The sequence below is a fragment of the Anastrepha obliqua genome, chromosome 1 (assembly GCF_027943255.1).
Source record: "Anastrepha obliqua isolate idAnaObli1 chromosome 1, idAnaObli1_1.0, whole genome shotgun sequence".
In the NCBI taxonomy this organism is placed as follows: Eukaryota; Metazoa; Arthropoda; class Insecta; order Diptera; family Tephritidae; genus Anastrepha; species Anastrepha obliqua.
Window position 1 is genome coordinate 147,633,929 of NC_072892.1, and position 10,305 is coordinate 147,644,233.

Consider the following 10,305-nt stretch of genomic DNA (forward strand, 5'->3'; position numbering starts at 1 on the left):
GCGCTTATATATTCATGCAATAACATTTATATAATATATGAATGAGTGTTTGGAAGTGTGATTTGGCTGTAGTCTAATTAGTGAAAAATTAAGAATGCCAAATTTTCAATTTCAAGAATGCAAACCAGTTTATTTCATTTCGTTGTACTAAAGATATATCAATATATATTCATACATACCTACATGCAATATTTACATACATTTGAATTTTCGTCACCACGATTAGCTCGCTAAAATTGGGGCGAATGATGTAAAAAAATTAATAGAGAAAAAATGTATCATGCAGTGGATTCAAAACCCGCACACTGGCTCTTAGAAAATTAAGATTACAGCAATCACTACTGAGAAAAAAGCGCCCGGAATGGGACGGTAGACATGAAAATTGATTTTGCGCATGACAACGCCGGGCCACACGTTGCTAAATCGGTGGGGAAATATTTAGAGGGGGTGAATCGGAAAATCTTGACTCTCCCGCCGTATTCCCCAGACATTGCACCTTCGCTTTACCATCTGTTCCGATCAATGCAGTCAGCTCTTATTCGGGAGCGCTTCTTATGAGAGCATCGCAACCTGGCTCAATGAATGGATCAAGTCAAAAAAACTCGAATTTTTGAACAGAGGAATCAGTATGCTGCCTGAAAGATGGAGTAAAGTTGTAGCTTCCAATGGCACATATATATATATATATATATAAATATATAATTGGCGCGTACAGCCTTTTTGGGTGTTTGGGCGAGATCCTCCTCGTATTTGTGGTGTGCGCCTTGATGTTGTTCCACAAATGGAGGGACCTACAGTTTCAAGCCAACTCCGAACGGCAGATATTTTTATGAGGAGCTTTTTCATGGCAGAAATACACTCGGAGGTTTGCCATTGCCTGCCAAGGGGCGACCGCTATTAGAAAAATGTTTTCCTTAATTTTGGTGTTTTCGCCGAGATTCGAACCGACGTTCTCCCTGTGAATTCCGAATGGTAGTCGCAGACCAACCCATTCGGCTACGGCGGCCGCAGAATTTAATACGTTTATAAAATAATCTGCTAAAGCTTTCATGTCTTAAGTGCAAACCCATTCATCTGGCGGGCACTTACATCCGTAAAGTCATCAGTTTCGTTCAACAATATGAAGCAAGCAGGCAAACTGATTGGACGACTCTGTCTGAATCTGGAGAATTCTCACAGGTCTAGCTACCTCTACTTCTCTATTCTATCCCATATTTTCCTTCTGTTACTTCTCCTCTTTCCTCCTTGGCCATCTACACTTTCACTTTTCAGAGCTTTAAGCACGATGTGGTTTTTAGCCGTAGTGTTTTAGGAGTTACGAAGTATTTCGGTGCTTCTTAGCTCGACTTTTCAAATTTCAATTTCAATTCCAGATTGAATGACCGGAGGGAATAGAAACTCTGCTTTTGTTTGCTTGGGAATACAATCTATGCCTGCTCCAAGAGCGCACAATCTCACAACATCAATTAAATAATTTCTATTTAAGTCTGCTTTCAACGGATTGCGATAAGCATAAGTGAATATGTTTGTCTCTTTAACTACTATTATCCCATTTACCAGGAAAAGGGTTCTAAATAGACCTACCCTGGGAATAAATGGAATAGGCGTACCTCTAAAGGAAGAGGTTAAATATGTAGGAATTAACTTGGATAAAAATCTCACTTGGGAGGCCCACTTCAACTCAGTAATAAAAAAGTCCACGAAAAACCTTTGGACAACAAAACAACTCTTGGGTAAATCCAGGGGTCTGAACCCTAAAATGACCTTCTGGATCTACTCCCAAATGGTAAGACCTATTGTACCATATGAGGCTTTGGTGTGGTGGGTTAAAACAAATCAAACTACAGCTATATCGAAACTGTGTAAACTACAAAGGCTGGCGTGCCTAAGCATAACAGGTCCCATGAGAACTACCCCACCGCTACATTTAGCATTACAAGAGGAAGCTACTATCTACAGATACTAACACTAAGTACAGATACCACAATTTTTCATGCGGAGCTCTTCGCCATAATGGAATCAGTGGAAACCAAAAAATGGATCAAACTAAAACCAAGGAACACTGGAACGGCACAAGCGCCCTTAATCACCCCAAAAAGTTTTTGAACTTCAATGCCAACAGAGCAAAATATGCTCCAACCCTAGATAAAAGGGCCTCAGATTACTCTGTGGAGAACTTACAGGTTTCTTTGCCTGTAATAAAGACTTTAACACAATAGGATTGTCTAGAACAAGATTATGCAGGTTCTGCTGTGATAAAGAGGGGTCTATGATACACTTAATCACCAACTGTGATTCATTGGGCTACAGGAGACACAGACTCCTGGGCTCGTACCTAGTAGATGAGTAAGACCTATAATTGCTCCCTGCTAAGGAGCTGGTTTGATTCCTCGGTATAATAAATAATTATAATTAAGCAATTAGGGCCAATAGACCAATCTGGTCGCAGTGCATAAAGGCCTTAACCTAGCCCGTACAACCAATACCATTACCATGTCTCTTAAAGTTACTCCTTACATTTAATATTTTTGTAAAGTATTCAAATACGTTCGATGTGGTCTTTCAAATCAAAATATATTAAACAATATTTTGTATGCAACCAATCACGAAAGTAACGAAGCGCTGTTTTCATCCCGAAACATTGCATTATCTATTTATGTCATTCATCCAAAATAGTAAAAATAATGAAATAAAAATCAATATACATACATACATATATACGAAGGTGATAAATCGAATTTAAATTACGACTTCAGTCAGTATCATTTATTCAACGATAATAATTAGGCTTATAGATAAGTTTGAAAATTGTCGGATTACCGCACAAAGCGCTCGCGGGCTTGGCCCTTCTCAAAGTCATTCGCCGTAGAAGAATGCAAAGCTTTTACGTTGCTTAAAAATTCATTTCAAATTGATTGCCATTTAGCTATCTCTCTTTGTGTGGCTTTTCATGCAACTACCTGCATACACACCTCTGCATCTACAGATAAAATTCAATAGCGTCTTCACACCATCTTCACCAGCGCTGTCGCCGTTCTTCAAATTGGACTTAGCCATAATCAAAGCACAGTTAATTCGAATTGTGTGCAGTCCACATTGTTGCATTGGCTTACACACACACACACACATACATACGTATGCGCATACATATTTTGTCACATTTTTCAGCTTCTCATTTTGGCTTCCGTCTTTCGGTAGTTGTGTGTTAATGTGTGAAGTGTATGGAGTGAAACGCTACCAAATTGAGGAAATCGTTTGTGGTCGGATCTTCTAAAGGTACTTGCATTATACGCTATTAAACTTTTGTGGTCAATTATGTTAATTCGTAGCTTCAATTCTAAGGCATCGAGGTTGATACCGAACGTGAATTGTGTTGAAAGAAGGGATTTTCTTCATCATCTTATCTGTTATGTTATAAACTGTTATAATATTTGGGTGGTATTTTTATTATCTGAGAAAATGTGAAAACATTTTAACCAAAGTAAACGAAATCAGTTACGTTTATTATGTATGACGTTGAATCTAGCTTAGATTAGGAAGATTTCTATTGCTACCACTTTACAGGTTTTCTTCTTCTACTTAATTGGCGCGATAACCGCTTACGCATTTTAGCCGAGTTTAACAAAGCGCGCCAATCGTTTCTTTCGCGTGCTAACAGGCGCCAATCGTACACACCAAGTGAAGCCAAGTCCTTCTCCACCTGATCTTTCCAACGCAGGAGGCCTTCCTCCTCCTCTGCTACCACCAGTTGGTACGGCATCGAATACTTTCAGAGCCGGAGCGTTTGTATCCATTCCGATGACATGACCCAGCCAACGTAGCCGCTGGATCTTTATTCGCTGCGCTATGTCTATGTCGTCGTAAAGCTCATACAGCTCATCGTTCCATCGCCTGCGATATTCGCCGTTGCCAACGTGCAAATGTCCAAAAATCTTACGCATAATCTTTCTCTCAAATACTCCAAGTGAGGCCTCACCCAATATTATCATTGTCCACTCTTCTGCGCCTTACGTTAGGACGGGCATGATGAGAGTCTTAGAGAGTGTTAGTTTTGTTCGTCGCAAGAGGACTTTACTACTCAATTGCCTACTTAGTCCAAAGTAGCACTTGTTGGCAAGAAAGATTCTATGTTACAGCTTTTAGATATTTGAGCATTTAATATATTTCATTTTTCCAAAAAGGCCACTGACTTCAAGTTGGCGGGCGAAGTTGGTGCCAAAAAGCACTTGATGGCCATATAAGCCCAGCATTGGACCAATGAATTTTTCCCTGTCCTGTTCCTATATCACCTTGATCTAAAGGTTCCGGAACAACCGCAGGTAACATTCTAACTCACCAGATTTGAGTTATGTTTTCCTTTCTTAGGTTGCCACATCTGTGATTAACATTCTTACCAAAATTGTATCGCCACTGCTGGACATTTGTAAAATATACGCCGTCTTGAGCAAATCTACCTTTCGACGTGTTTTTGTTTTTTTAGAGTATTAAAAATGGATTCGAATTTACAAAAACGAGTTTGTATTAAATTTTGCGCTCAAAATGAGTTCAATGCTGCGAATATCTTAGAAATTTAGGGAAAGTGTTTCGGTAATGATACTCTAAAGAAAACAGCGGTTTACGAGTGGCATGAACGCTTGAAAAGAGATCGTGAGTTCATCGAGAATAACGAACGCAGGCCATCGGCATCGAAAACGTCAATAAGATTTACATCCATAGAAGTTGATATATAATATAACCGCATCTTAACTACCAGATTGCTGGTAGAGGATTTCAACATCGCTTATGGATCCGTTCAGAACATTCCTGTTAGTAATTTGGGTTTGCCCGAGTTTCTGTAAAGTTGGTCCGAAAGGAAATGAAGTTCAAGCAAAAAAGGGATCGTGTTAATATCGCCAATGACATGATTTTCAAGGTTGAATCCGACCCAACATTCCTCAAACGCATCATTACTGAAGACGAGATGTGAGCTTATCAGTACGACACGCAATATAAACTTCAGGCGAGTGAGTGGAGAGCTCCGAATGAATCAAGACCAAAAAAACACGTCGTTATCAGTCAAATAAGACTGCGAGGCTCACGGTTTTTATGGATTACAACGATATTGCACACTACAATTTTTTGCCAGAAGGTCAGACAGTTAATAAAGATTATGGGCGTTATGAGACGTTTGCACCCTGATAACGCACCGTCGCACAGTTCCGTGAATTGTTCACAAAAAACGAAACGAAAATCACTCAACAGCCACCGAATTCAACTGATATGGCTCTCTGCAATTTTTTTTCAGTTTGATCGATTCAAAAAACCACTACGTTTAACGCGTTTTAATAGCAGAAAGGAAGAAGTCTATGATGGCCGATAGAGTTCCAGAAATGTTTCGAAAGTTGGCTCAGTTGGCAGTTGGCAGTTGATGAGTAGTATAATACTTTGAAGGCGATAATGCCAAAATATCACTTTTGAGAATTAAACTAGTATTTTGAATTTTCTAGATATATTCCGGGAACTTTTTGATCAAGATGGTGTGTCCTCAAACCATGCATCCCTGGTTATAAAATCGGCTTTTGCTGAAACTGCGTAGATTCAAACCCTCGAAGAAATGATTTCCGATAAGATCCTTATATGGGCGGAAATTTTATTCATGGATGGACTGTACCCCTACCTCATATTAACTAGTCTTACGATCATTGTTTTGCAAGGCGTGGTAAATAGATTTAAGTAGTCCAGTAAGTTATCTGTTGTTCCTTATTAGAATATCATGATTATATTAGATTCGTCCACTTTCTGTGGGCAATAACTGAGCCTGTGAAAACAGGAGTTCCTAAAACCTGATTTCAAAATTCTTGTCCTGGTTTTGTCGAGAAAACGAGTTTTTGTAGGCGAAAGTTGCCCAATTACATTGATCTCGAAGTTCCATAAGCTTTTCTCACTAAAAAACCATTACTTGAGCAAAAGCCCAGTATTTATCAGCTACTGATTTGAGAAGATGGCTTAGATTGCATCTGTTTGGTCTTCAAATTGAATGGCTTCTAAAGATTTCTGGATTTGATTTCCACATTTAAATGTTTCGAATTGATTTTTGACCTGTAATTTTTCTAGCATTCGTTTTCAGCATTATCTGAAGATTTGTAGAGGTGGTCGATAAATAATATTTTGCTTTAAAAATAGTCTCTATTTTCATGCACGTAAATAGTTACACGTTCGTTGGCTGGGACATGTCGTCCGAATGAATACAAACGCTCCGGCCCTGAACGTATTCGATGCGTTACCAGCTGGGGGTAGCAGAGGGAGAGGAATGCTTCCCCTGCGTTGAAAAGGTCAGGTGGAGAAGGGTTTCGTAGACGGTTATTACGCCAATTAAGAAGAAGAAGAAATAGTTACACGACCATTTGTATATTGTACTTTTATTGATCACTTACGATTTTTTTAATCTCTCCAGCATATCCCATTGTAGTGTCAATTATATAATATGACGTCAATTCTTATCAGCGATTAATTTATTCTGAACAACTTACTGACAGCGGAAGAATGAAATGCCAGACATATTTTACTTTGTTGTTGTTTTAAGTTTGATTGGCATCTTAAATTTCCAGCGCACATCAAAGTCAATTTTAAATTTTATTATATGAAATAAATTTTCATACCGACCTTTGTAGGCAGATGTTGCATGCAGTGGTATGCAGCTACTTAGAGAGGTGAAACAATTTCTCACTTACAAGTTAATTTGAAAATAAAATTTTTTGGTGATTCATCCTCACTTCATAGAAATTCATTCAGAAATCGGAACATATTACTTTATTAAGTTATTTTCCGCATGTTTATTTTTTCTTCAGATACTTCTTTTTGCACGTCATCACGATCACTTGCCTCGCGTTCGTTGATTCTTAGCGTCGTCAGCAGAAAGGTGGAATGTTAAAAAGTTCGAAGGATTTTCTGCATTGTCATTTCCATCGTCAGCGCCGGCTGTGTGGCGAACTGATTGTATCACCTTCCATCACAGCGATCGCTGAAAGATCGACAACTGATCGATTCATAAGTTCCGCTCGTTTTTGGTGATGTGACTGATGCTAATGTTGCTGAAAGATATCAAAATGTGTGTAGGTGCTCATAAATATTTATATGCATTTGTAGGTGTTTGCTATGTGCATGTGTTTGTGATTATTACGATGCCACCGACCGACGTCAGTATAGACGTTGGTAGTGGTAGTCAGTGATGAAATAAATGCTGAAAGTAACAAATTTGGTTGATCAGCAACGTTTGAATGGGTTGGTGCATACCGAATGCGTTGGTGCGTGACTACCATTCGGAATTCGGAGTGCGTTGGTTCGAATCTCGGTGAAACACTAAAATGAAGAAACAGTTTATTCTGATAGCAGTCTCGATTCAGCAGGCAATGGCAAACCTCCGAGTCGGCCGTTCGCAGTCGGCCTGAAATTGTAGGTCCCTTCTTTTGTGGAACAACGTCAAGATGAACACCAGAAATAGGAGGAGGAGCTCGACCAAACACCCAAAGAGGGTGTAAGCGCCAATTATATATATTTATATTATGTTATTATTTTAAGCTCTCAAGCTTTTAAAAAACACCCGACACTACTTATGTTCAAAATATTACATACACCCCTTGGGAAGATGCATAATTTTTGCAAATGGCGTCGTACGTCTATCACATTTGACACTTGTGAACCAACCAGCTGTAGTATATAAACAGACAAGCAATGGTAAGCGCGGAGGTCAAAATAAAAATTTCCATCACTCAAACTCATTTCTTTATTTACTAAACAAGTTTTTCAAAATCAAAATTGGATGATTAATTTTGCGCCACATTATGTAAATATACATATGCCAATTGCTCATAAATGAACTTCGCATAATTTTTCATTTGCAAAGCATCATTTGGACGTCGGTATATAAAGTATGCCTTTGCATGTATGTAAATATACAGGGCCCGGCACTCGAAGTGTAATCAACTTCAGACCTCTCGCGCAGCTGATGCCCGTGCATCAAATGTCTCTTAGTTGGCTAAATGGCAGTCCAGAGTATTGCTTATGAGCGCGCGGAAGCATTTTGCCGAGAGTAAATGCGAAAAAAGAAAATCAGTAATAACAATCCTATTTGGCTGAAAAATCCCAACCAGCGAATGTTCGTGAGCTCAAGCGCCTTAAAGTAAATAAAGTTTTTGTTTAACGCCCCATTACTCTTTACAATGATACCGGTAGCATCACGAAACGTCATGCAGGTGGTCATCAAAAGACTGCAACGTCACGTGAAATGGTTGTAAAAGTGAAGCAGCAACTTGAGCAAATTCCCCGATAAAGTGTCAATCAAAATGGCGAAAGAATGGCGCATACTGAAAAATGATCTGAAAGTCAAGTCTTACAAGATCCAAAAGGCGTATGATCTCTCACCAAAGCAGCAACAAGTCAGACTTGAGCGAGCGAAGGAGTTGCTTCGCTTGGCCGAAAGTGGTCACTTGTGGAACATTGTGTTTTCTGACGAGAAAATTTTTCAAATTGAGCAATTCGTAAACTCCCAAAACGATAGGGTTTATTTGATCCACCGTTCATACGAGAATTTGAGTCATCGATTGGCCACAGGAGGCAGCACCCGCCACAAGTAATAGTTTGAGCCACTGTAACCGCAGATGGGCGCTCTCCGAATGTTTTTATCGAGCCTGGCGCCAAGGTAAATACGAAATATTATCGGGAAATTATTCTAGAGGTTATTTAAAGCCGTGAACCGACAAACAATTCGGTGACAGACCATGGACGTTTCAACAGGTCTCGGCACCGACTCATGAAGCTTGAGTGAACCAAGAATGGCTAAAAACAACGTTCCAAACTTCACAACGTCCACATAATGGCTCTCAAATTCACCAGACGCGAATCTGATCGATTCTTCTCTTCGGGCGATTTTGGAGAGCAAGTCCGAACTTAAAGATTCATCAGTCACGAGGCGCTGAAAAAAGCCATTTTCCGCGAGTGGGTCAAAATACCTGCAAGTCACACTCGGATAGCTTGCGACTCGTTTCTGGACCGTCTCAAAGCAATAAACATGGCAAAAGTTGGTCATATCGAGCAAAAAGGAATTTATTCTTAATTTATTATTATTTTCACACATTTATTAATATGAATTGAATAAAAGTAATTGTCCAAACTAAACTTTAGGGCCTTTTTAATAGGTTACACTTCGAGCGCCGGACCCTGTATGCCATATACTCGTACAAATAACTACACCAAAACTTACTGTACGTATACATAAATATGTATAAGTATATTGGTACTTACACATATTTAGAATTACATAAGCTTGTAAGCAATTACAAGCATACATCTGTACATCCTCCACTCCCGAAAAATAAACAGGTTACCCCTATTTCAGCTTTTAACTCTTCTGGTGTTTACTTTTTACCTCAACGCAAGAGAACAACTTCTTACAGCCGCTAAATATGGAGAGTGAGAGAGAGAATACGAATCTACGTCGATCAAAGTAATTACTTCGTGGTGGTCCAATAATGCTCGCAAGTCATTTTGCTTCCTCAATCACGTTGTTATTGTGCCTCCAATTTTGTTGCAAAAGATCTAAATAAACAACAAGCATTGTGAAGAATGCTGATACACATTTGTTGCTACACGTTTGTGTGTAAGCATGTAAAGCGGAAAAGATTGAGCGCAGCTTACAGGTACATGCGAACCTTCTTATGTATGCGCATAAATACATACGTGCTTATACAAATACATAGGTACTACATATCATACTTAGTAGTTATGCGCATTCGCTTGCAGCATTACAGTTGTGGCACATTCCTGCAACATTTACGTATGGGGATGCAAGACGAGCGTAGTACTCGTATATACATTTATACACACACACTTACACGAAACCGCGTATGGTATGTGTGCGCTTGGAGAGTCGCATATCGGCATGTACATACCATATATATGTATACGTGTGTTTGTGTGCATGCCCACGTTGCGACAGCAGTTATGTTAAAGCCCTAAGGTGTCGGCTGCAAGCTAATTGGAAGAGTGTTCAAAGGTGCCGCCAACAAATTAAGAATGAGTTACCAATTTAGCTTTTATATCTCTATCAGATGCAGCATCGAAATGAAAACACAAACATACACTCATAAAGCCTACCATGGGCGGCCAACGGCGGAAAATTGAAGAATACTGAAAAGTTGCTCGAGTTGGATAGACGGATGAACAGCTGAAATATCAGCAGGAATGAGTAGTAGGTTTTGAAATAATGTGACGCGTAATTAGACGGAAGAAGGCGCAGATACACACAAAAATTTAATAAATCCAATTGGA